This window comes from Sceloporus occidentalis, unplaced genomic scaffold, assembly GCF_023333645.1.
Source record: "Sceloporus occidentalis isolate IW3139 unplaced genomic scaffold, rSceOcc1.0.p SCAF_111, whole genome shotgun sequence".
Classification (NCBI taxonomy): Eukaryota; Metazoa; Chordata; class Lepidosauria; order Squamata; family Phrynosomatidae; genus Sceloporus; species Sceloporus occidentalis.
Genome location: NW_028317091.1, coordinates 1,372,501 through 1,399,349, shown reverse-complemented (window position 1 = coordinate 1,399,349; position 26,849 = coordinate 1,372,501). Strand labels below are relative to the sequence as shown.

General features: G+C 40.8%; 14 non-coding genes across 14 annotated transcripts in view; all 14 read right to left on the bottom strand.

Moving 5' to 3' along the window:
• Positions 1 to 213: 213 nt before the first annotated feature.
• TRNAN-GUU (transfer RNA asparagine (anticodon GUU)) lies at positions 214 to 287 on the bottom strand. The gene has a single exon. It is a non-coding gene; the product is annotated as a tRNA-Asn (tRNA).
• Positions 288 to 1,680: 1,393 nt separating this feature from the next.
• TRNAN-GUU (transfer RNA asparagine (anticodon GUU)) lies at positions 1,681 to 1,754 on the bottom strand. Its single transcript has one exon. It is a non-coding gene; the product is annotated as a tRNA-Asn (tRNA).
• Positions 1,755 to 5,639: 3,885 nt separating this feature from the next.
• TRNAN-GUU (transfer RNA asparagine (anticodon GUU)) lies at positions 5,640 to 5,713 on the bottom strand. The gene has a single exon. It is a non-coding gene; the product is annotated as a tRNA-Asn (tRNA).
• Positions 5,714 to 8,021: 2,308 nt separating this feature from the next.
• Positions 8,022 to 8,095, bottom strand: TRNAN-GUU (transfer RNA asparagine (anticodon GUU)). The gene has a single exon. It is a non-coding gene; the product is annotated as a tRNA-Asn (tRNA).
• A 1,336-nt stretch (positions 8,096 to 9,431) lies between these two features.
• TRNAN-GUU (transfer RNA asparagine (anticodon GUU)) lies at positions 9,432 to 9,505 on the bottom strand. Its single transcript has one exon. It is a non-coding gene; the product is annotated as a tRNA-Asn (tRNA).
• Positions 9,506 to 10,898: 1,393 nt separating this feature from the next.
• TRNAN-GUU (transfer RNA asparagine (anticodon GUU)) lies at positions 10,899 to 10,972 on the bottom strand. The gene has a single exon. It is a non-coding gene; the product is annotated as a tRNA-Asn (tRNA).
• Positions 10,973 to 13,391: 2,419 nt separating this feature from the next.
• On the bottom strand, positions 13,392 to 13,465 carry TRNAN-GUU (transfer RNA asparagine (anticodon GUU)). Its single transcript has one exon. It is a non-coding gene; the product is annotated as a tRNA-Asn (tRNA).
• A 1,393-nt stretch (positions 13,466 to 14,858) lies between these two features.
• Positions 14,859 to 14,932, bottom strand: TRNAN-GUU (transfer RNA asparagine (anticodon GUU)). The gene has a single exon. It is a non-coding gene; the product is annotated as a tRNA-Asn (tRNA).
• Positions 14,933 to 17,350: 2,418 nt separating this feature from the next.
• TRNAN-GUU (transfer RNA asparagine (anticodon GUU)) lies at positions 17,351 to 17,424 on the bottom strand. The gene has a single exon. It is a non-coding gene; the product is annotated as a tRNA-Asn (tRNA).
• Positions 17,425 to 18,817: 1,393 nt separating this feature from the next.
• TRNAN-GUU (transfer RNA asparagine (anticodon GUU)) lies at positions 18,818 to 18,891 on the bottom strand. Its single transcript has one exon. It is a non-coding gene; the product is annotated as a tRNA-Asn (tRNA).
• Positions 18,892 to 22,497: 3,606 nt separating this feature from the next.
• Positions 22,498 to 22,571, bottom strand: TRNAN-GUU (transfer RNA asparagine (anticodon GUU)). Its single transcript has one exon. It is a non-coding gene; the product is annotated as a tRNA-Asn (tRNA).
• Positions 22,572 to 24,119: 1,548 nt separating this feature from the next.
• On the bottom strand, positions 24,120 to 24,193 carry TRNAN-GUU (transfer RNA asparagine (anticodon GUU)). Its single transcript has one exon. It is a non-coding gene; the product is annotated as a tRNA-Asn (tRNA).
• A 1,390-nt stretch (positions 24,194 to 25,583) lies between these two features.
• Positions 25,584 to 25,657, bottom strand: TRNAN-GUU (transfer RNA asparagine (anticodon GUU)). The gene has a single exon. It is a non-coding gene; the product is annotated as a tRNA-Asn (tRNA).
• Positions 25,658 to 26,834: 1,177 nt separating this feature from the next.
• The window catches only part of TRNAN-GUU (transfer RNA asparagine (anticodon GUU)), a 74-nt gene continuing 59 nt past the window's right edge, over positions 26,835 to 26,849 (bottom strand). The window contains exon 1 of the tRNA in view: positions 26,835 to 26,849. This exon is cut by the window's right edge and continues 59 nt beyond it. This is a non-coding gene — a tRNA (tRNA-Asn).

The window sequence follows — 26,849 nt, the reverse complement described above, 5'->3', positions numbered from 1 at the left end:
AAAATTGGCACTATGCCAAAAAGTTTTTCCTGTGTTTTTTCATGGAAGGATTGGCATGCTTTGTCTGGAAAATAACTTTCCACAAGTGGCATAAGAAGATTTAGCTTAATGGTGGAAAGCTTTAAGGATTTTGCATTTCTGTCTTTCAATGTAATCATTAGCTCATTGGCGTTGGAAACACAGGAATGAAAGTTTTCAGGAAAATATCCCGCTCGTCCCTGGGTGGGCTTGAACCACCAACCTTTCGGTTAACAGCCGAACGCGCTAACCGATTGCGCCACATAGACAACCACATGTGACTACTTTCAGAGAAGCAGTGAGGATTATGACTTTAAACCTTCAGCATTCCAGAGGGCTTAATGACCATAGCAGAAGAATTGACAGTTGTATCTCAACTGTTTATACATTATTTCATGATGGTGAGAACTTGTACTCCTAAATTGTCTTTACGAATCTTGAAGAAGAGATTTGGAAAAAAAGTCAGATATTCATGTTTTTTTTATCATTTGGGAAGAAAGTGGCAAAAAGTTCGCACTTTCGAAGCTTGAAGAAGAGATTTGGAGAAAAAAAAGTCAGGAATTAATGTGTTTTTATCATTTGTGAAAAAAAAAACGCATGAAGAAGCAGGGTGGCGCAGCGGAAGCGTGCTGGGCCCATAACCCAGAGGTCAATGGATCGAAACCGTCCTTTGCTAGATGTCATTTTTACATAGGCTTAATAACTTCTGTCATTGATGATATTGCATGAAAACAGCATTCTCCCCTCGGACAAGCTGTCACATGGAAAGCAGAGTGGCGCAGCGGAAGCGTGCTGGGCCCATAACCCAGAGGTCGATGGATCGAAACCATCCTCTGCTAGATGTCATTTTTACATAGGGTTAATAACTTCTGTCATTGATGATATTGCATGAAAACAGCATTCTCCCCTCGGACAAGCCGTCACACAGAAAGCAGATTGGCGCAGCGGAAGCGTGCTGGGCCCATAACCCAGAGGTCGATGGATCGAAACCATCCTCTGCTAATTTTGTTTTTATAATGTCACTTTTCTGTTTAAGCACAACTGGTGTTGAATAAGATTAATTGGCACGTAGGGTTAATAACTTGTGTCATTTATGATATTGTATGAAAACAGCATTTTCCCCTCGGACAAGCTGCTACACGGAAAGCAGAGTGGCGCAGCGGAAGCGTGCTGGGCCCATAACCCAGAGGTCGATGGATCGAAACCATCCTCTGCTAATTTTGTTTTTATAATGTCACTTTTCTGTTTAAGCACAACTGCCGTTGCATAAGATTAATTGGCACGTAGGGTTAATAACTTGTGTCATTTATGATATTGTATGAAAACGGCATTCTCCCCTTGCCAGCCACTATTTTGGTAACGGCTGCCCGAATTATTAACAACATGTAGTATTGTAGACGTGGCCTAAATTAAAAAACAAAAAATTAATAATAATAATCTAAGCAATCCAAAATTGGCACTATGCCAAAAAGTTTTTCCTGTGTTTTTTCATGGAAGGATTGGCATGCTTTGTCTGGAAAATAACTTTCCACAAGTGGAATAAGAAGATTTAGCTTAATGTTGGAAAGCTTTAAGGATTTTGCATTTCTGTCTTTCAATGTAATCATTAGCTCATTGGCGTTGCAAACACAGGAATGAAAGTTTTCAGGAAAACATCCCGCTCGTCCCTGGGTGGGCTTGAACCACCAACCTTTCGGTTAACAGCCGAACGCGCTAACCGATTGCGCCACAGAGACAACCACATGTGACTACTTTCAGAGAAGGTTTGTGACTTTAAACCGTCAGCATTCCAGAGGGCTTAATGACCATAGCAGAAGAATTGACAGTTGTATCTCAACTGTTTATACATTATTTCATGATGGTGAGAACTTGTACTCCTAAATTGTCTTTACGAATCTTGAAGAAGAGATTTGGAAAAAAGTCAGATATTCATGGGTTTTTTTATCATTTGGGAAGAAAGTGGCAAAAAGTTCGCACTTTCGAAGCTTGAAGAAGAGATTTGGAGAAAAAAAAGTCAGGAATTAATGTGTTTTTATCATTTGTGAAAAAAAAAAGCACATGAAAAAGCAGAGTGGCGCAGCGGAAGCGTGCTGGACCCATAACCCAGAGGTCGATGGATCGAAACCATCCTCTGCTAGATGTCATTTTTACATAGGGTTAATAACTTCTGTCATTGATGATATTGCATGAAAACAGCATTCTCCCCTCGGACAAGCCGTCACACGGAAAGCAGAGTGGCGCAGCGGAAGCGTGCTGGGCCCATAACCCAGAGGTCGATGGATCAAAACCATCCTCTGCTAATTTTGTTTTTATAATGTCACTTTTCTGTTTAAGCACAACTGGCGTTGCATAAGATTAATTGGCACGTAGGGTTAATAACTTGTGTCATTTATGATATTGTATGAAAACGGCATTCTCCCCTTGCCAGCCACTATTTTGGTAACGGCTGCCCGAATTATTAACAACATGTAGTATTGTAGACGTGGCCTAAATTAAAAAACAAAAAATTAATAATAATAATCTAAGCAATCCAAAATTGGCACTATGCCAAAAAGTTTTTCCTGTGTTTTTTCATGGAAGGATTGGCATGCTTTGTCTGGAAAATAACTTTCCACAAGTGGCATAAGAAGATTTAGCTTAATGTTGGAAAGCTTTAAGGATTTTGCATTTCTGTCTTTCAATGTAATCATTAGCTCATTGGCATTGCAAACACAGGAACAAAAGTGTTCAGGAAAACATCCTGCTCGTCCCTGGGTGGGCTTGAACCACCACCCTTTCAGTTAACAGCCGAACAAGCTAAACGATTGCGCCACAGAGACACCCACATGTGACTGCTTTCAGAGAAGGTTTGTGACTTTAAACCGTCAGCATTCCAGAGGGCTTAATGACCATAGCAGAAGAATTGACAGTTGTATCTCAACTGTTTATACATTATTTCATGATGGTGAGAACTTGTACTCCTAAATTGTCTTTACGAATCTTGAAGAAGAGATTTGGAAAAAAGTCAGATATTCATGGGTTTTTTTATCATTTGGGAAGAAAGTGGCAAAAAGTTCGCACTTTCGAAGCTTGAAGAAGAGATTTGGAGAAAAAAAAGTCAGGAATTAATGTGTTTTTATCATTTGTGAAAAAAACAAGCACATGAAAAAGCAGAGTGGCGCAGCGGAAGCGTGCTGGGCCCATAACCCAGAGGTCGATGGATCGAAACCATCCTCTGCTAGATGTCATTTTTACATAGGGTTAATAACTTCTGTCATTGATGATATTGCATGAAAACAGCATTCTCCCCTCGGACAAGCTGTCACACGGAAAGCAGAGTGGCGCAGCGGAAGCGTGCTGGGCCCATAACCCAGAGGTCGATGGATCGAAACCATCCTTTGCTAGATGTCATTTTTACATAGGGTTAATAACTTCTGTCATTGATGATATTGCATGAAAACAGCATTCTCCCCTCGGACAAGCCATCACACAGAAAGCAGAGTGGCGCAGCGGAAGCGTGCTGGGCCCATAACCCAGAGGTCGATGGATCGAAACCATCTTCTGCTAGATGTCATTTTTACATAGGGTTAATAACTTCTGTCATTGATGATATTGCATGAAAACAGCATTCTCCCCTCGGACAAGCCGTCACACGGAAAGCAGAGTGGCGCAGCGGAAGCGTGCTGGGCTCATAACCCAGAGGTCGATGGATTGAAACCATCCTCCGCTAATTTTGTTTTTATAATGTCACTTTTCTGTTTAAGCACAACTGGCGTTGCATAAGATTAATTGGCACGTAGGGTTAATAACTTGTGTCATTTATGATATTGTATGAAAACGGCATTCTCCCCTTGCCAGCCACTATTTTGGTAACGGCTGCCCGAATTATTAACAACATGTAGTATTGTAGACGTGGCCTAAATTAAAAAACAAAAAATTAATAATAATAATCTAAGCAATCCAAAATTGGCACTATGCCAAAAAGTTTTTCCTGTGTTTTTTCATGGAAGGATTGGCATGCTTTGTCTGGAAAATAACTTTCCACAAGTGGCATAAGAAGATTTAGCTTAATGTTGGAAAGCTTTAAGGATTTTGCATTTCTGTCTTTCAATGTAATCATTAGCTCATTGGCGTTGGAAACACAGGAATGAAAGTTTTCAGGAAAACATCCCGCTCGTCCCTGGGTGGGCTTGAACCACGAACCTTTCGGTTAACAGCCGAACGCGCTAACCGATTGCGCCACATAGACAACCACATGTGACTACTTTCAGAGAAGCAGTGAGGATTATGACTTTAAACCTTCAGCATTCCAGAGGGCTTAATGACCATAGCAGAAGAATTGACAGTTGTATCTCAACTGTTTATACATTATTTCATGATGGTGAGAACTTGTACTCCTAAATTGTCTTTACGAATCTTGAAGAAGAGATTTGGAAAAAAAGTCAGATATTCATGTTTTTTTTATCATTTGGGAAGAAAGTGGCAAAAAGTTCGCACTTTCGAAGCTTGAAGAAGAGATTTGGAGAAAAAAAAGTCAGGAATTAATGTGTTTTTATCATTTGTGAAAAAAAAAACGCATGAAGAAGCAGGGTGGCGCAGCGGAAGCGTGCTGGGCCCATAACCCAGAGGTCAATGGATCAAAACCGTCCTTTGCTAGATGTCATTTTTACATAGGCTTAATAACTTCTGTCATTGATGATATTGCATGAAAACAGCATTCTCCCCTCGGACAAGCTGTCACACGGAAAGCAGAGTGGCGCAGCGGAAGCGTGCTGGGCCCATAACCCAGAGGTCGATGGATCGAAACCATCCTCTGCTAGATGTCATTTTTACATAGGGTTAATAACTTCTGTCATTGATGATATTGCATGAAAACAGCATTCTCCCCTCGGACAAGCCGTCACACAGAAAGCAGAGTGGCGCAGCGGAAGCGTGCTGGGCCCATAACCCAGAGGTCGATGGATTGAAACCATCCTCTGCTAATTTTGTTTTTATAATGTCACTTTTCTGTTTAAGCACAACTGGTGTTGAATAAGATTAATTGGCACGTAGGGTTAATAACTTGTGTCATTTATGATATTGTATGAAAACAGCATTTTCCCCTCGGACAAGCTGCTACACGGAAAGCAGAGTGGCGCAGCGGAAGCGTGCTGGGCCCATAACCCAGAGGTCAATGGATCGAAACCATCCTCTGCTAATTTTGTTTTTATAATGTCACTTTTCTGTTTAAGCACAACTGCCGTTGCATAAGATTAATTGGCACGTAGGGTTAATAACTTGTGTCATTTATGATATTGTATGAAAACGGCATTCTCCCCTTGCCAGCCACTATTTTGGTAACGGCTGCCCGAATTATTAACAACATGTAGTATTGTAGACGTGGCCTAAATTAAAAAACAAAAAATTAATAATAATAATCTAAGCAATCCAAAATTGGCACTATGCCAAAAAGTTTTTCCTGTGTTTTTTCATGGAAGGATTGGCATGCTTTGTCTGGAAAATAACTTTCCACAAGTGGAATAAGAAGATTTAGCTTAATGTTGGAAAGCTTTAAGGATTTTGCATTTCTGTCTTTGAATGTAATCATTAGCTCATTGGCGTTGCAAACACAGGAATGAAAGTTTTCAGGAAAACATCCCGCTCGTCCCTGGGTGGGCTTGAACCACCAACCTTTCGGTTAACAGCCGAACGCGCTAACCGATTGCGCCACAGAGACAACCACATGTGACTACTTTCAGAGAAGGTTTGTGACTTTAAACCGTCAGCATTCCAGAGGGCTTAATGACCATAGCAGAAGAATTGACAGTTGTATCTCAACTGTTTATACATTATTTCATGATGGTGAGAACTTGTACTCCTAAATTGTCTTTACGAATCTTGAAGAAGAGATTTGGAAAAAAGTCAGATATTCATGGGTTTTTTTATCATTTGGGAAGAAAGTGGCAAAAAGTTCGCACTTTCGAAGCTTGAAGAAGAGATTTGGAGAAAAAAAAGTCAGGAATTAATGTGTTTTTATCATTTGTGAAAAAAAAAAGCACATGAAAAAGCAGAGTGGCGCAGCGGAAGCGTGCTGGACCCATAACCCAGAGGTCGATGGATCGAAACCATCCTCTGCTAGATGTCATTTTTACATAGGGTTAATAACTTCTGTCATTGATGATATTGCATGAAAACAGCATTCTCCCCTCGGACAAGCCGTCACACGGAAAGCAGAGTGGCGCAGCGGAAGCGTGCTGGGCCCATAACCCAGAGGTCGATGGATCGAAACCATCCTCTGCTAATTTTGTTTTTATAATGTCACTTTTCTGTTTAAGCACAACTGGCGTTGCATAAGATTAATTGGCACGTAGGGTTAATAACTTGTGTTATTTATGATATTGTATGAAAACGGCATTCTCCCCTTGCCAGCCACTATTTTGGTAACGGCTGCCCGAATTATTAACAACATGTAGTATTGTAGACGTGGCCTAAATTAAAAAACAAAAAATTAATAATAATAATCTAAGCAATCCAAAATTGGCACTATGCCAAAAAGTTTTTCCTGTGTTTTTTCATGGAAGGATTGGCATGCTTTGTCTGGAAAATAACTTTCCACAAGTGGCATAAGAAGATTTAGCTTAATGTTGGAAAGCTTTAAGGATTTTGCATTTCTGTCTTTCAATGTAATCATTAGCTCATTGGCATTGCAAACACAGGAACAAAAGTGTTCAGGAAAACATCCTGCTCGTCCCTGGGTGGGCTTGAACCACCACCCTTTCAGTTAACAGCCGAACAAGCTAAACGATTGCGCCACAGAGACACCCACATGTGAGTGCTTTCAGAGAAGGTTTGTGACTTTAAACCGTCAGCATTCCAGAGGGCTTAATGACCATAGCAGAAGAATTGACAGTTGTATCTCAACTGTTTATACATTATTTCATGATGGTGAGAACTTGTACTCCTAAATTGTCTTTACGAATCTTGAAGAAGAGATTTGGAAAAAAGTCAGATATTCATGGGTTTTTTTATCATTTGGGAAGAAAGTGGCAAAAAGTTCGCACTTTCGAAGCTTGAAGAAGAGATTTGGAGAAAAAAAAGTCAGGAATTAATGTGTTTTTATCATTTGTGAAAAAAAAAAAGCACATGAAAAAGCAGAGTGGCGCAGCGGAAGCGTGCTGGACCCATAACCCAGAGGTCGATGGATCGAAACCATCCTCTGCTAGATGTCATTTTTACATAGGGTTAATAACTTCTGTCATTGATGATATTGCATGAAAACAGCATTCTCCCCTCGGACAAGCCGTCACACGGAAAGCAGAGTGGCGCAGCGGAAGCGTGCTGGGCCCATAACCCAGAGGTCGATGGATCGAAACCATCCTCTGCTAATTTTGTTTTTATAATGTCACTTTTCTGTTTAAGCACAACTGGCGTTGCATAAGATTAATTGGCACGTAGGGTTAATAACTTGTGTCATTTATGATATTGTATGAAAACAGCATTTTCCCCTCGGACAAGCTGTTACACGGAAAGCAGAGTGGCGCAGCGGAAGCGTGCTGGGCCCATAACCCAGAGGTCGATGGATCGAAACCATCCTCTGCTAATTTTGTTTTTATAATGTCACTTTTCTGTTTAAGCACAACTGGCGTTGCATAAGATTAATTGGCACGTAGGGTTAATAACTTGTGTCATTTATGATATTGTATGAAAACGGCATTCTCCCCTTGCCAGCCACTATTTTGGTAACGGCTGCCCGAATTATTAACAACATGTAGTATTGTAGACGTGGCCTAAATTAAAAAACAAAAAATTAATAATAATAATCTAAGCAATCCAAAATTGGCACTATGCCAAAAAGTTTTTCCTATGTTTTTTCATGGAAGGATTGGCATGCTTTGTCTGGAAAATAACTTTCCACAAGTGGAATAAGAAGATTTAGCTTAATGTTGGAAAGCTTTAAGGATTTTGCATTTCTGTCTTTCAATGTAATCATTAGCTCATTGGCGTTGCAAACACAGGAATGAAAGTTTTCAGGAAAACATCCCGCTCGTCCCTGGGTGGGCTTGAACCACCAACCTTTCGGTTAACAGCCGAACGCGCTAACCGATTGCGCCACAGAGACACCCACATGTGACTGCTTTCAGAGAAGGTTTGTGACTTTAAACCGTCAGCATTCCAGAGGGCTTAATGACCATAGCAGAAGAATTGACAGTTGTATCTCAACTGTTTATACATTATTTCATGATGGTGAGAACTTGTACTCCTAAATTGTCTTTACGAATCTTGAAGAAGAGATTTGGAAAAAAGTCAGATATTCATGGGTTTTTTTATCATTTGGGAAGAAAGTGGCAAAAAGTTCGCACTTTCGAAGCTTGAAGAAGAGATTTGGAGAAAAAAAAGTCAGGAATTAATGTGTTTTTATCATTTGTGAAAAAAAACAAGCACATGAAAAAGCAGAGTGGCGCAGCGGAAGCGTGCTGGACCCATAACCCAGAGGTCGATGGATCGAAACCATCCTCTGCTAGATGTCATTTTTACATAGGGTTAATAACTTCTGTCATTGATGATATTGCATGAAAACAGCATTCTCCCCTCGGACAAGCTGTCACACGGAAAGCAGAGTGGCGCAGCGGAAGCGTGCTGGGCCCATAACCCAGAGGTCGATGGATCGAAACCATCCTCTGCTAGATGTCATTTTTACATAGGGTTAATAACTTCTGTCATTGATGATATTGCATGAAAACAGCATTCTCCCCTCGGACAAGCCGTCACACAGAAAGCAGAGTGGCGCAGCGGAAGCGTGCTGGGCCCATAACCCAGAGGTCGATGGATCGAAACCATCTTCTGCTAGATGTCATTTTTACATAGGGTTAATAACTTCTGTCATTGATGATATTGCATGAAAACAGCATTCTCCCCTCGGACAAGCCGTCACACGGAAAGCAGAGTGGCGCAGCGGAAGCGTGCTGGGCCCATAACCCAGAGGTCGATGGATCGAAACCATCCTCTGCTAATTTTGTTTTTATAATGTCACTTTTCTGTTTAAGCACAACTGGCGTTGCATAAGATTAATTGGCACGTAGGGTTAATAACTTGTGTCATTTATGATATTGTATGAAAACGGCATTCTCCCCTTGCCAGCCACTATTTTGGTAACGGCTGCCCGAATTATTAACAACATGTAGTATTGTAGACGTGGCCTAAATTAAAAAACAAAAAATTAATAATAATAATCTAAGCAATCCAAAATTGGCACTATGCCAAAAAGTTTTTCCTGTGTTTTTTCATGGAAGGATTGGCATGCTTTGTCTGGAAAATAACTTTCCACAAGTGGCATAAGAAGATTTAGCTTAATGTTGGAAAGCTTTAAGGATTTTGCATTTCTGTCTTTCAATGTAATCATTAGCTCATTGGCGTTGGAAACACAGGAATGAAAGTTTTCAGGAAAACATCCCGCTCGTCCCTGGGTGGGCTTGAACCACCAACCTTTCGGTTAACAGCCGAACGCGCTAACCGATTGCGCCACAGAGACAACCACATGTGACTACTTTCAGAGAAGCAGTGAGGATTATGACTTTAAACCTTCAGCATTCCAGAGGGCTTAATGACCATAGCAGAAGAATTGACAGTTGTATCTCAACTGTTTATACATTATTTCATGATGGTGAGAACTTGTACTCCTAAATTGTCTTTACGAATCTTGAAGAAGAGATTTGGAAAAAAAGTCAGATATTCATGTTTTTTTTATCATTTGGGAAGAAAGTGGCAAAAAGTTGGCACTTTCGAAGCTTGAAGAAGAGATTTGGAGAAAAAAAAGTCAGGAATTAATGTGTTTTTATCATTTGTGAAAAAAAAAACGCATGAAGAAGCAGGGTGGCGCAGCGGAAGCGTGCTGGGCCCATAACCCAGAGGTCAATGGATCGAAACCATCCTCTGCTAGATGTCATTTTTACATAGGCTTAATAACTTCTGTCATTGATGATATTGCATGAAAACAGCATTCTCCCCTCGGACAAGCTGTCACACGGAAAGCAGAGTGGCGCTGCGGAAGCGTGCTGGGCCCATAACCCAGAGGTCGATGGATCGAAACCATCCTCTGCTAGATGTCATTTTTACATAGGGTTAATAACTTCTGTCATTGATGATATTGCATTAAAACAGCATTCTCCCCTCGGACAAGCCGTCACACAGAAAGCAGAGTGGCGCAGCGGAAGCGTGCTGGGCCCATAACCCAGAGGTCGATGGATCGAAACCATCCTCTGCTAATTTTGTTTTTATAATGTCACTTTTCTGTTTAAGCACAACTGGTGTTGAATAAGATTAATTGGCACGTAGGGTTAATAACTTGTGTCATTTATGATATTGTATGAAAACAGCATTTTCCCCTCGGACAAGCTGCTACACGGAAAGCAGAGTGGCGCAGCGGAAGCGTGCTGGGCCCATAACCCAGAGGTCGATGGATCGAAACCATCCTCTGCCAATTTTGTTTTTATAATGTCACTTTTCTGTTTAAGCACAACTGCCGTTGCATAAGATTAATTGGCACGTAGGGTTAATAACTTGTGTCATTTATGATATTGTATGAAAACGGCATTCTCCCCTTGCCAGCCACTATTTTGGTAACGGCTGCCCGAATTATTAACAACATGTAGTATTGTAGACGTGGCCTAAATTAAAAAACAAAAAATTAATAATAATAATCTAAGCAATCCAAAATTGGCACTATGCCAAAAAGTTTTTCCTATGTTTTTTCATGGAAGGATTGGCATGCTTTGTCTGGAAAATAACTTTCCACAAGTGGAATAAGAAGATTTAGCTTAATGTTGGAAAGCTTTAAGGATTTTGCATTTCTGTCTTTCAATGTAATCATTAGCTCATTGGCGTTGCAAACACAGGAATGAAAGTTTTCAGGAAAACATCCCGCTCGTCCCTGGGTGGGCTTGAACCACCAACCTTTCGGTTAACAGCCGAACGCGCTAACCGATTGCGCCACAGAGACACCCACATGTGACTGCTTTCAGAGAAGGTTTGTGACTTTAAACCGTCAGCATTCCAGAGGGCTTAATGACCATAGCAGAAGAATTGACAGTTGTATCTCAACTGTTTATACATTATTTCATGATGGTGAGAACTTGTACTCCTAAATTGTCTTTACGAATCTTGAAGAAGAGATTTGGAAAAAAGTCAGATATTCATGGGTTTTTTTATCATTTGGGAAGAAAGTGGCAAAAAGTTCGCACTTTCGAAGCTTGAAGAAGAGATTTGGAGAAAAAAAAGTCAGGAATTAATGTGTTTTTATCATTTGTGAAAAAAAAAAAGCACATGAAAAAGCAGAGTGGCGCAGCGGAAGCGTGCTGGACCCATAACCCAGAGGTCGATGGATCGAAACCATCCTCTGCTAGATGTCATTTTTACATAGGGTTAATAACTTCTGTCATTGATGATATTGCATGAAAACAGCATTCTCCCCTCGGACAAGCCGTCACACGGAAAGCAGAGTGGCGCAGCGGAAGCGTGCTGGGCCCATAACCCAGAGGTCGATGGATCGAAACCATCCTCTGCTAATTTTGTTTTTATAATGTCACTTTTCTGTTTAAGCACAACTGGCGTTGCATAAGATTAATTGGCACGTAGGGTTAATAACTTGTGTCATTTATGATATTGTATGAAAACGGCATTCTCCCCTTGCCAGCCACTATTTTGGTAACGGCTGCCCGAATTATTAACAACATGTAGTATTGTAGACGTGGCCTAAATTAAAAAACAAAAAATTAATAATAATAATCTAAGCAATCCAAAATTGGCACTATGCCAAAAAGTTTTTCCTGTGTTTTTTCATGGAAGGATTGGCATGCTTTGTCTGGAAAATAACTTTCCACAAGTGGCATAAGAAGATTTAGCTTAATGTTGGAAAGCTTTAAGGATTTTGCATTTCTGTCTTTCAATGTAATCATTAGCTCATTGGCATTGCAAACACAGGAACAAAAGTGTTCAGGAAAACATCCTGCTCGTCCCTGGGTGGGCTTGAACCACCACCCTTTCAGTTAACAGCCGAACAAGCTAAACGATTGCGCCACAGAGACACCCACATGTGAGTGCTTTCAGAGAAGGTTTGTGACTTTAAACCGTCAGCATTCCAGAGGGCTTAATGACCATAGCAGAAGAATTGACAGTTGTATCTCAACTGTTTATACATTATTTCATGATGGTGAGAACTTGTACTCCTAAATTGTCTTTACGAATCTTGAAGAAGAGATTTGGAAAAAAGTCAGATATTCATGGGTTTTTTTATCATTTGGGAAGAAAGTGGCAAAAAGTTCGCACTTTCGAAGCTTGAAGAAGAGATTTGGAGAAAAAAAAGTCAGGAATTAATGTGTTTTTATCATTTGTGAAAAAAACAAGCACATGAAAAAGCAGAGTGGCGCAGCGGAAGCGTGCTGGACCCATAACCCAGAGGTCGATGGATCGAAACCATCCTCTGCTAGATGTCATTTTTACATAGGGTTAATAACTTCTGTCATTGATGATATTGCATGAAAACAGCATTCTCCCCTCGGACAAGCTGTCACACGGAAAGCAGAGTGGCGCAGCGGAAGCGTGCTGGGCCCATAACCCAGAGGTCGATGGATCGAAACCATCCTCTGCTAGATGTCATTTTTACATAGGGTTAATAACTTCTGTCATTGATGATATTGCATGAAAACAGCATTCTCCCCTCGGACAAGCCGTCACACAGAAAGCAGAGTGGCGCAGCGGAAGCGTGCTGGGCCCATAACCCAGAGGTCGATGGATCGAAACCATCTTCTGCTAGATGTCATTTTTACATAGGGTTAATAACTTCTGTCATTGATGATATTGCATGAAAACAGCATTCTCCCCTCGGACAAGCCATCACACGGAAAGCAGAGTGGCGCAGCGGAAGCGTGCTGGGCCCATAACCCAGAGGTCGATGGATCGAAACCATCCTCTGCTAATTTTGTTTTTATAATGTCACTTTTCTGTTTAAGCACAACTGGCGTTGCATAAGATTAATTGGCACGTAGGGTTAATAACTTGTGTCATTTATGATATTGTATGAAAACGGCATTCTCCCCTTGCCAGCCACTATTTTGGTAACGGCTGCCCGAATTATTAACAACATGTAGTATTGTAGACGTGGCCTAAATTAAAAAACAAAAAATTAATAATAATAATCTAAGCAATCCAAAATTGGCACTATGCCAAAAAGTTTTTCCTGTGTTTTTTCATGGAAGGATTGGCATGCTTTGTCTGGAAAATAACTTTCCACAAGTGGCATAAGAAGATTTAGCTTAATGTTGGAAAGCTTTAAGGATTTTGCATTTCTGTCTTTCAATGTAATCATTAGCTCATTGGCGTTGGAAACACAGGAATGAAAGTTTTCAGGAAAACATCCCGCTCGTCCCTGGGTGGGCTTGAACCACCAACCTTTCGGTTAACAGCCGAACGCGCTAACCGATTGCGCCACAGAGACAACCACATGTGACTATTTTCAGAGAAGCAGTGAGGATTATGACTTTAAACCTTCAGCATTCCAGAGGGCTTAATGACCATAGCAGAAGAATTGACAGTTGTATCTCAACTGTTTATACATTATTTCATGATGGTGAGAACTTGTACTCCTAAATTGTCTTTACGAATCTTGAAGAAGAGATTTGGAAAAAAAGTCAGATATTCATGTTTTTTTTATCATTTGGGAAGAAAGTGGCAAAAAGTTGGCACTTTCGAAGCTTGAAGAAGAGATTTGGAGAAAAAAAAGTCAGGAATTAATGTGTTTTTATCATTTGTGAAAAAAAAAACGCATGAAGAAGCAGGGTGGCGCAGCGGAAGCGTGCTGGGCCCATAACCCAGAGGTCAATGGATCGAAACCATCCTCTGCTAGATGTCATTTTTACATAGGCTTAATAACTTCTGTCATTGATGATATTGCATGAAAACAGCATTCTCCCCTCGGACAAGCTGTCACACGGAAAGCAGAGTGGCGCTGCGGAAGCGTGCTGGGCCCATAACCCAGAGGTCGATGGATCGAAACCATCCTCTGCTAGATGTCATTTTTACATAGGGTTAATAACTTCTGTCATTGATGATATTGCATGAAAACAGCATTCTCCCCTCGGACAAGCCGTCACACAGAAAGCAGAGTGGCGCAGCGGAAGCGTGCTGGGCCCATAACCCAGAGGTCGATGGATCGAAACCATCCTCTGCTAATTTTGTTTTTATAATGTCACTTTTCTGTTTAAGCACAACTGGTGTTGAATAAGATTAATTGGCACGTAGGGTTAATAACTTGTGTCATTTATGATATTGTATGAAAACAGCATTTTCCCCTCGGACAAGCTGCTACACGGAAAGCAGAGTGGCGCAGCGGAAGCGTGCTGGGCCCATAACCCAGAGGTCGATGGATTGAAACCATCCTCTGCTAATTTTGTTTTTATAATGTCACTTTTCTGTTTAAGCACAACTGCCGTTGCATAAGATTAATTGGCACGTAGGGTTAATAACTTGTGTCATTTATGATATTGTATGAAAACGGCATTCTCCCCTTGCCAGCCACTATTTTGGTAACGGCTGCCCGAATTATTAACAACATGTAGTATTGTAGACGTGGCCTAAATTAAAAAACAAAAAATTAATAATAATAATCTAAGCAATCCAAAATTGGCACTATGCCAAAAAGTTTTTCCTGTGTTTTTTCATGGAAGGATTGGCATGCTTTGTCTGGAAAATAACTTTCCACAAGTGGAATAAGAAGATTTAGCTTAATGTTGGAAAGCTTTAAGGATTTTGCATTTCTGTCTTTCAATGTAATCATTAGCTCATTGGCGTTGCAAACACAGGAATGAAAGTTTTCAGGAAAACATCCCGCTCGTCCCTGGGTGGGCTTGAACCACCAACCTTTCGGTTAACAGCCGAACGCGCTAACCGATTGCGCCACAGAGACACCCACATGTGACTGCTTTCAGAGAAGGTTTGTGACTTTAAACCGTCAGCATTCCAGAGGGCTTAATGACCATAGCAGAAGAATTGACAGTTGTATCTCAACTGTTTATACATTATTTCATGATGGTGAGAACTTGTACTCCTAAATTGTCTTTACGAATCTTGAAGAAGAGATTTGGAAAAAAGTCAGATATTCATGGGTTTTTTTATCATTTGGGAAGAAAGTGGCAAAAAGTTCGCACTTTCGAGGCTTGAAGAAGAGATTTGGAGAAAAAAAAGTCAGGAATTAATGTGTTTTTATCATTTGTGAAAAAAAAAAGCACATGAAAAAGCAGAGTGGCGCAGCGGAAGCGTGCTGGACCCATAACCCAGAGGTCGATGGATCGAAACCATCCTCTGCTAGATGTCATTTTTACATAGGGTTAATAACTTCTGTCATTGATGATATTGCATGAAAACAGCATTCTCCCCTCGGACAAGCCGTCACACGGAAAGCAGAGTGGCGCAGCGGAAGCGTGCTGGGCCCATAACCCAGAGGTCGATGGATCGAAACCATCCTCTGCTAATTTTGTTTTTATAATGTCACTTTTCTGTTTAAGCACAACTGGCGTTGCATAAGATTAATTGGCACGTAGGGTTAATAACTTGTGTCATTTATGATATTGTATGAAAACGGCATTCTCCCCTTGCCAGCCACTATTTTGGTAACGGCTGCCCGAATTATTAACAACATGTAGTATTGTAGACGTGGCCTAAATTAAAAAACAAAAAATTAATAATAATAATCTAAGCAATCCAAAATTGGCACTATGCCAAAAAGTTTTTCCTGTGTTTTTTCATGGAAGGATTGGCATGCTTTGTCTGGAAAATAACTTTCCACAAGTGGCATAAGAAGATTTAGCTTAATGTTGGAAAGCTTTAAGGATTTTGCATTTCTGTCTTTCAATGTAATCATTAGCTCATTGGCATTGCAAACACAGGAACAAAAGTGTTCAGGAAAACATCCTGCTCGTCCCTGGGTGGGCTTGAACCACCACCCTTTCAGTTAACAGCCGAACAAGCTAAACGATTGCGCCACAGAGACACCCACATGTGAGTGCTTTCAGAGAAGGTTTGTGACTTTAAACCGTCAGCATTCCAGAGGGCTTAATGACCATAGCAGAAGAATTGACAGTTGTATCTCAACTGTTTATACATTATTTCATGATGGTGAGAACTTGTACTCCTAAATTGTCTTTACGAATCTTGAAGAAGAGATTTGGAAAAAAGTCAGATATTCATGGGTTTTTTTATCATTTGGGAAGAAAGTGGCAAAAAGTTCGCACTTTCGAAGCTTGAAGAAGAGATTTGGAGAAAAAAAAGTCAGGAATTAATGTGTTTTTATCATTTGTGAAAAAAACAAGCACATGAAAAAGCAGAGTGGCGCAGCGGAAGCGTGCTGGACCCATAACCCAGAGGTCGATGGATCGAAACCATCCTCTGCTAGATGTCATTTTTACATAGGGTTAATAACTTCTGTCATTGATGATATTGCATGAAAACAGCATTCTCCCCTCGGACAAGCTGTCACACGGAAAGCAGAGTGGCGCAGCGGAAGCGTGCTGGGCCCATAACCCAGAGGTCGATGGATCGAAACCATCCTCTGCTAGATGTCATTTTTACATAGGGTTAATAACTTCTGTCATTGATGATATTGCATGAAAACAGCATTCTCCCCTCGGACAAGCCGTCACACAGAAAGCAGAGTGGCGCAGCGGAAGCGTGCTGGGCCCATAACCCAGAGGTCGATGGATCGAAACCATCTTCTGCTAGATGTCATTTTTACATAGGGTTAATAACTTCTGTCATTGATGATATTGCATGAAAACAGCATTCTCCCCTCGGACAAGCCGTCACACGGAAAGCAGAGTGGCGCAGCGGAAGCGTGCTGGGCCCATAACCCAGAGGTCGATGGATCGAAACCATCCTCTGCTAATTTTGTTTTTATAATGTCACTTTTCTGTTTAAGCACAACTGGCGTTGCATAAGATTAATTGGCACGTAGGGTTAATAACTTGTGTCATTTATGATATTGTATGAAAACGGCATTCTCCCCTTGCCAGCCACTATTTTGGTAACGGCTGCCCGAATTATTAACAACATGTAGTATTGTAGACGTGGCCTAAATTAAAAAACAAAAAATTAATAATAATAATCTAAGCAATCCAAAATTGGCACTATGCCAAAAAGTTTTTCCTGTGTTTTTTCATGGAAGGATTGGCATGCTTTGTCTGGAAAATAACTTTCCACAAGTGGCATAAGAAGATTTAGCTTAATGTTGGAAAGCTTTAAGGATTTTGCATTTCTGTCTTTCAATGTAATCATTAGCTCATTGGCGTTGGAAACACAGGAATGAAAGTTTTCAGGAAAACATCCCGCTCGTCCCTGGGTGGGCTTGAACCACCAACCTTTCGGTTAACAGCCGAACGCGCTAACCGATTGCGCCACAGAGACAACCACATGTGACTACTTTCAGAGAAGCAGTGAGGATTATGACTTTAAACCTTCAGCATTCCAGAGGGCTTAATGACCATAGCAGAAGAATTGACAGTTGTATCTCAACTGTTTATACATTATTTCATGATGGTGAGAACTTGTACTCCTAAATTGTCTTTACGAATCTTGAAGAAGAGATTTGGAAAAAAAGTCAGATATTCATGTTTTTTTTATCATTTGGGAAGAAAGTGGCAAAAAGTTGGCACTTTCGAAGCTTGAAGAAGAGATTTGGAGAAAAAAAAGTCAGGAATTAATGTGTTTTAATCATTTGTGAAAAAAAAAACGCATGAAGAAGCAGGGTGGCGCAGCGGAAGCGTGCTGGGCCCATAACCCAGAGGTCAATGGATCGAAACCATCCTCTGCTAGATGTCATTTTTACATAGGCTTAATAACTTCTGTCATTGATGATATTGCATGAAAACAGCATTCTCCCCTCGGACAAGCTGTCACACGGAAAGCAGAGTGGCGCTGCGGAAGCGTGCTGGGCCCATAACCCAGAGGTCGATGGATCGAAACCATCCTCTGCTAGATGTCATTTTTACATAGGGTTAATAACTTCTGTCATTGATGATATTGCATTAAAACAGCATTCTCCCCTCGGACAAGCCGTCACACAGAAAGCAGAGTGGCGCAGCGGAAGCGTGCTGGGCCCATAACCCAGAGGTCGATGGATCGAAACCATCCTCTGCTAATTTTGTTTTTATAATGTCACTTTTCTGTTTAAGCACAACTGGTGTTGAATAAGATTAATTGGCACGTAGGGTTAATAACTTGTGTCATTTATGATATTGTATGAAAACAGCATTTTCCCCTCGGACAAGCTGCTACACGGAAAGCAGAGTGGCGCAGCGGAAGCGTGCTGGGCCCATAACCCAGAGGTCGATGGATCGAAACCATCCTCTGCTAATTTTGTTTTTATAATGTCACTTTTCTGTTTAAGCACAACTGCCGTTGCATAAGATTAATTGGCACGTAGGGTTAATAACTTGTGTCATTTATGATATTGTATGAAAACGGCATTCTCCCCTTGCCAGCCACTATTTTGGTAACGGCTGCCCGAATTATTAACAACATGTAGTATTGTAGACGTGGCCTAAATTAAAAAACAAAAAATTAATAATAATAATCTAAGCAATCCAAAATTGGCACTATGCCAAAAAGTTTTTCCTGTGTTTTTTCATGGAAGGATTGGCATGCTTTGTCTGGAAAATAACTTTCCACAAGTGGAATAAGAAGATTTAGCTTAATGTTGGAAAGCTTTAAGGATTTTGCATTTCTGTCTTTCAATGTAATCATTAGCTCATTGGCGTTGCAAACACAGGAATGAAAGTTTTCAGGAAAACATCCCGCTCGTCCCTGGGTGGGCTTGAACCACCAACCTTTCGGTTAACAGCCGAACGCGCTAACCGATTGCGCCACAGAGACACCCACATGTGACTGCTTTCAGAGAAGGTTTGTGACTTTAAACCGTCAGCATTCCAGAGGGCTTAATGACCATAGCAGAAGAATTGACAGTTGTATCTCAACTGTTTATACATTATTTCATGATGGTGAGAACTTGTACTCCTAAATTGTCTTTACGAATCTTGAAGAAGAGATTTGGAAAAAAGTCAGATATTCATGGGTTTTTTTATCATTTGGGAAGAAAGTGGCAAAAAGTTCGCACTTTCGAAGCTTGAAGAAGAGATTTGGAGAAAAAAAAGTCAGGAATTAATGTGTTTTTATCATTTGTGAAAAAAACAAGCACATGAAAAAGCAGAGTGGCGCAGCGGAAGCGTGCTGGACCCATAACCCAGAGGTCGATGGATCGAAACCATCCTCTGCTAGATGTCATTTTTACATAGGGTTAATAACTTCTGTCATTGATGATATTGCATGAAAACAGCATTCTCCCCTCGGACAAGCCATCACACGGAAAGCAGAGTGGCGCAGCGGAAGCGTGCTGGGCCCATAACCCAGAGGTAGATGGATTGAAACCATCCTCTGCTAATTTTGTTTTTATAATGTCACTTTTCTGTTTAAGCACAACTGGCGTTGCATAAGATTAATTGGCACGTAGGGTTAATAACTTGTGTCATTTATGATATTGTATGAAAACGGCATTCTCCCCTTGCCAGCCACTATTTTGGTAACGGCTGCCCGAATTATTAACAACATGTAGTATTGTAGACGTGGCCTAAATTAAAAAACAAAAAATTAATAATAATAATCTAAGCAATCCAAAATTGGTACTATGCCAAAAAGTTTTTCCTGTGTTTTTTAATGGAAGGATTGGCATGCTTTGTCTGGAAAATAACTTTCCACAAGTGGAATAAGAAGATTTAGCTTAATGTTGGAAAGCTTTAAGGATTTTCCATTTCTGTCTTTCAATGTAATCATTAGCGTTGGAAACACAGGAATGAAAGTTTTCAGGAAAACATCCCGCTCGTCCCTGGGTGGGCTTGAACCACCAACCTTTAGGTTAACAGCCGACCGCGGTAACCGATTGCGCCACAGAGACAACCACATGTGACTACTTTCAGAGAAGCAGTGAGGATTATGACTTTAAACCTTCAGCATTCCAGAGGGCTTAATGACCATAGCAGAAGAATTGACAGTTGTATCTCAACTGTTTATACATTATTTCATGATGGTGAGAACTTGTACTCCTAAATTGTCTTTACGAATCTTGAAGAAGAGATTTGGAAAAAAAGTCAGATATTCATGTTTTTTTTATCATTTGGGAAGAAAGTGGCAAAAAGTTGGCACTTTCGAAGCTTGAAGAAGAGATTTGGAGAAAAAAAAGTCCGGAATTAATGTGTTTTTATCATTTGTGAAAAAAAAAACACATGAAGAAGCAGGGTGGCGCAGCGGAAGCGTGCTGGGCCCATAACCCAGAGGTCAATGGATCGAAACCATCCTCTGCTAGATGTCATTTTTACATAGGGTTAATAACTTCTGTCATTGATGATATTGCATGAAAACAGCATTCTCCCCTCGGACAAGCCGTCACACTGAAAGCAGAGTGGCGCAGCGGAAGCGTGCTGGGCCCATAGCCCAGAGGTCGATGGATCGAAGCCATCCTCTGCTAGATGTCATTTTTACATAGGGTTAATAACTTCTGTCATTGATGATATTGCATGAAAACAGCATTCTCCCCTCGGACAAGACGTCACACGGAAAGCAGAGTGGCGCAGCGGAAGCGTGCTGGGCCCATAACCCAGAGGTCGATGGATCAAAACCATCCTCTGCTAATTTTGTTTTTATAATGTCACTTTTCTGTTTAAGCACAACTGGTGTTGAATAAGATTAATTGGCACGTAGGGTTAATAACTTGTGTCATTTATGATATTGTATGAAAACAGCATTTTCCCCTCGGACAAGCTGTTACACGGAAAGCAGAGTGGCGCAGCGGAAGCGTGCTGGGCCCATAACCCAGAGGTCGATGGATCGAAACCATCCTCTGCTAATTTTGTTTTTATAATGTCACTTTTCTGTTTAAGCACAACTGCCGTTGCATAAGATTAATTGGCACGTAGGGTTAATAACTTGTGTCATTTATGATATTGTATGAAAACGGCATTCTCCCCTTGCCAGCCACTATTTTGGTAACGGCTGCCCGAATTATTAACAACATGTAGTATTGTAGACGTGGCCTAAATTAAAAAACAAAAAATTAATAATAATAATCTAAGCAATCCAAAATTGGCACTATGCCAAAAAGTTTTTCCTTTGTTTTTTCATGGAAGGATTGGCATGCTTTGTAAACGCGTTGCAAACACAGGAACAAAAGTGCTCAGGAAAACATCCTGCTCGTCCCTGGGTGGGCTTGAACCACCACCCTTTCAGTTAACAGCCGAACAAGCTAAACGATTGCGCCACAGAGACGCCCACATGTGACTGCTTTCAGAGAAGGTTTGTGACTTTAAACCGTCAGCATTACAGAGGGCTTAATGACCATAGCAGAAGAATTGACAGTTGTATCTCAACTGTTTATACATTATTTCATGATGGTGAGAACTTGTACTCCTAAATTGTCTTTACGAATCTTGAAGAAGAGATTTGGAAAAAAGTCAGATATTCATGGGTTTTTTTATCATTTGGGAAGAAAGTGGCAAAAAGTTCGCACTTTCGAAGCTTGAAGAAGAGATTTGGAGAAAAAAAAGTCAGGAATTAATGTGTTTTTATCATTTGTGAAAAAAAAAGAGCACATAAAAAAGCAGAGTGGCGCAGCAGAAGCGTGCTGGGCCCATAAGCCAGAGGTCAATGGATCGAAACCATCCTCTGCTAGATGTCATTTTTACATAGGCTTAATAACTTCTGTCATTGATGATATTGCATGAAAACAGCATTCTCCCCTCGGACAAGCTGTCACACAGAAAGCAGAGTGGCGCAGCGGAAGCGTGCTGGACCCATAACCCAGAGGTCAATGGATCGAACCCATCCTCTGCTAGATGTCATTTTTACATAGGGTTAATAACTTCTGTCATTGCATGAAAACAGCATTCTCCCCTCGGACAAGCCGCCACACGGAAAGCAGAGTGGCGCAGCGGAAGCGTGATGGGCCCATAACCCAGAGGTCGATGGATTGAAACCATTCTTTGCTAATTTTGTTTTTATAATGTCAATTTTCTGTTTAAGCACAACTGGCGTTGCATAAGATTAATTGGCACGTAGGGTTAATAACTTGTGTCATTTATGATATTGTATGAAAACGGCATTCTCCCCTTGCCAGCCACTATTTTGGTAACGGCTGCCCGAATTATTAACAACATGTAGTATTGTAGACGTGGCCTAAATTAAAAAACAAAAAATTAATAATAATAATCTAAGCAATCCAAAATTGGCACTATGCCAAAAAGTTTTTCCTGTGTTTTTTCATGGAAGGATTGGCATGCTTTGTCTGGAAAATAACTTTCCACAAGTGGAATAAGAAGATTTAGCTTAATGTTGGAAAGCTTTAAGGATTTTGCATTTCTGTCTTTCAATGTAATCATTAGCTCATTGGCGTTGCAAACACAGGAATGAAAGTTTTCAGGAAAACATCCTGCTCGTCCTTGGGTGGGCTTGAACCACCAACCTTTCGGTTAACAGCCGAACGCGCTAACCGATTGCGCCACAGAGACACCCACATGTGACTGCTTTCAGAGAAGGTTTGTGACTTTAAACCGTCAGCATTCCAGAGGGCTTAATGACCATAGCAGAAGAATTGACAGTTGTATCTCAACTGTTTATACATTATTTCATGATGGTGAGAACTTGTACTCCTAAATTGTCTTTACGAATCTTGAAGAAGAGATTTGGAAAAAGTCAGATATTCATGGGTTTTTTTTATCATTTGGGAAGAAAGTGGCAAAAAGTTCGCACTTTCGAAGCTTGAAGAAGAGATTTGGAGAAAAAAAAGTCAGGAATTAATGTGTTTTTATCATTTGTGAAAAAAAAAAGCACATGAAAAAGCAGAGTGGCGCAGCGGAAGCGTGCTGGGCCCGTAACCCAGAGGTCGATGTGTCGAAACCATCCTCTGCTAGATGTCATTTTTACATAGGCTTAATAACTTCTGTCATTGATGATATTGCATGAAAACAGCATTCTCCCCTCGGACAAGCTGCCACACAGAAAGCAGAGTGCCGCAGCGGAAGCGTGCTGGACCCATAACCCAGAGGTCGATGGATCGAAACCATCCTCTGCTAGATGTCATTTTTACATAGGGTTAATAACTTCTGTCATTGATGATATTGCATGAAAACAGCATTCTCCCCTCGGACAAGCAGTCACACGGAAAGCAGAGTGGCGCAGCGGAAGCGTGCTGGACCCATAACCCAGAGGTCGATGGATCGAAACCATCCTCTGCTAGATGTCATTTTTACATAGGCTTAATAACTTGTCATTGATGATATTGCATGAAAACAGCATTCTCCCCTCGGACAAGCCGTCACACGGAAAGCAGAGTGGCGCAGCGGAAGCGTGCTGGGCCCATAACCCAGAGATCGATGGATCGAAACCGTCCTCTGCTAATTTTGTTTTTATAATGTCACTTTTCTGTTTAAGCACAACTGGTGTTGAATAAGATTAATTGGCACGTAGGGTTAATAACTTGTGTCATTTATGATAATGTATGAAAACAGCATTTTAACCTCGGACAAGCTGTTACACGGAAAGCAGAGTGGCGCAGCGGAAGCGTGCTGGGCCCATAACCCAGAGGTCGATGGATCGAAACCATCCTCTGCTAATTTTGTTTTTATAATGTCACTTTTCTGTTTAAGCACAACTGGCGTTGCATAAGATTAATTGGCACGTAGGGTTAATAACTTGTGTCATTTATGATATTGTATGAAAACGGCATTCTCCCCTTGCCAGCCACTATTTTGGTAACGGCTGCCCGAATTATTAACAACATGTAGTATTGTAGACGTGGCCTAAATTAAAAAACAAAAAATTAATAATAATAATCTAAGCAATCCAAAATTGGCACTATGCCAAAAAGTTTTTCCTGTGTTTTTTCATGGAAGGATTGGCATGCTTTGTCTGGAAAATAACTTTCCACAAGTGGAATAAGAAGATTTAGCTTAATGTTGGAAAGCTTTAAGGATTTTGCATTTCTGTCTTTCAATGTAATCATTAGCTCATTGGCGTTGCAAACACAGGAATGAAAGTTTTCAGGAGAACATCCCGCTCGTCCCTGGGTGGGCTTGAACCACCAACCTTTCGGTTAACAGCCGAACGCGCTAACCGATTGCGCCACAGAGACAACCACATGTGACTACTTTCAGAGAAGCAGTGAGGATTATGACTTTAAACCTTCAGCATTCCAGAGGGCTTAATGACCATAGCAGAAGAATTGACAGTTGTATCTCAACTGTTTATACATTATTTCATGATGGTGAGAACTTGTACTCCTAAATTGTCTTTACGAATCTTGAAGAAGAGATTTGGAAAAAAAGTCAGATATTCATGTTTTTTTTATCATTTGGGAAGAAAGTGGCAAAAAGTTGGCACTTTCGAAGCTTGAAGAAGAGATTTGGAGAAAAAAAAGTCAGGAATTAATGTGTTTTTATCATTTGTGAAAAAAAAATGCATGAAGAAGCAGGGTGGCGCAGCGGAAGCGTGCTGGGCCCATAACCCAGAGGTCAATGGATCGAAACCATCCTCTGCTAGATGTCATTTTTACATAGGCTTAATAACTTCTGTCATTGATGATATTGCATTAAAACAGCATTCTCCCCTCGGACAAGCTGTCACACGGAAAGCAGAGTGGCGCAGCGGAAGCGTGCTGGGCCCATAACCCAGAGATCGATGGATCGAAACCATCCTCTGCTAGATGTCATTTTTACATAGGCTTAATAACTTGTCATTGATGATATTGCATGAAAACAGCATTCTCCCCTCGGACAAGCCGTCACACGGAAAGCAGAGTGGCGCAGCGGAAGCGTGCTGGGCCCATAACCCAGAGATCGATGGATCGAAACCGTCCTCTGCTAATTTTGTTTTTATAATGTCACTTTTCTGTTTAAGCACAACTGGTGTTGAATAAGATTAATTGGCACGTAGGGTTAATAACTTGTGTCATTTATGATAATGTATGAAAACAGCATTTTAACCTCGGACAAGCTGTTACACGGAAAGCAGAGTGGCGCAGCGGAAGCGTGCTGGGCCCATAACCCAGAGGTCGATGGATCGAAACCATCCTCTGCTAATTTTGTTTTTATAATGTCACTTTTCTGTTTAAGCACAACTGGCGTTGCATAAGATTAATTGGCACGTAGGGTTAATAACTTGTGTCATTTATGATATTGTATGAAAACGGCATTCTCCCCTTGCCAGCCACTATTTTGGTAACGGCTGCCCGAATTATTAACAACATGTAGTATTGTAGACGTGGCCTAAATTAAAAAACAAAAAATTAATAATAATAATCTAAGCAATCCAAAATTGGCACTATGCCAAAAAGTTTTTCCTGTGTTTTTTCATGGAAGGATTGGCATGCTTTGTCTGGAAAATAACTTTCCACAAGTGGAATAAGAAGATTTAGCTTAATGTTGGAAAGCTTTAAGGATTTTGCATTTCTGTCTTTCAATGTAATCATTAGCTCATTGGCATTGCAAACACAGGAATGAAAGTTTTCAGGAGAACATCCCGCTCGTCCCTGGGTGGGCTTGAACCACCAACCTTTCGGTTAACAGCCGAACGCGCTAACCGATTGCGCCACAGAGACAACCACATGTGACTACTTTCAGAGAAGCAGTGAGGATTATGACTTTAAACCTTCAGCATTCCAGAGGGCTTAATGACCATAGCAGAAGAATTGACAGTTGTATCTCAACTGTTTATACATTATTTCATGATGGTGAGAACTTGTACTCCTAAATTGTCTTTACGAATCTTGAAGAAGAGATTTGGAAAAAAAGTCAGATATTCATGTTTTTTTTATCATTTGGGAAGAAAGTGGCAAAAAGTTGGCACTTTCGAAGCTTGAAGAAGAGATTTGGAGAAAAAAAAGTCAGGAATTAATGTGTTTTTATCATTTGTGAAAAAAAAATGCATGAAGAAGCAGGGTGGCGCAGCGGAAGCGTGCTGGGCCCATAACCCAGAGGTCAATGGATCGAAACCATCCTCTGCTAGATGTCATTTTTACATAGGCTTAATAACTTCTGTCATTGATGATATTGCATTAAAACAGCATTCTCCCCTCGGACAAGCTGTCACACGGAAAGCAGAGTGGCGCAGCGGAAGCGTGCTGGGCCCATAACCCAGAGATCGATGGATCGAAACCATCCTCTGCTAGATGTCATTTTTACATAGGGTTAATAACTTCTGTCATTGATGATATTGCATGAAAACAGCATTCTCCCCTCGGACAAGCCATCACACGGAAAGCAGAGTGGCGCAGCGGAAGCGTGCTGGGCCCGTAACCCAGAGGTCGATGGATTGAAACCATCCTCTGCTAATTTTGTTTTTATTATGTCACTTTTCTGTTTAAGCACAACTGGTGTTGAATAAGATTAATTGGCACGTAGGGTTAATAACTTGTGTCATTTATGATATTGTATGAAAACAGCATTCTCCCCTTGCCAGCCACTATTTTGGTAACGGCTGCCCGAATTATTAACAACATGTAGTATTGTAGACGTGGCCTAAATTAAAAAACAAAAAATTAATAATAATAATCTAAGCAATCCAAAATTGGCACTATGCCAAAAAGTTTTTCCTGTGTTTTTTCATGGAAGGATTGGCATGCTTTGTCTGGAAAATAACTTTCCACAAGTGGAATAAGAAGATTTAGCTTAATGTTGGAAAGCTTTAAGGATTTTGCATTTCTGTCTTTCAATGTAATCATTAGCTCATTGGCGTTGCAAACACAGGAATGAAAGTTTTCAGGAGAACATCCCGCTCATCCCTGGGTGGGC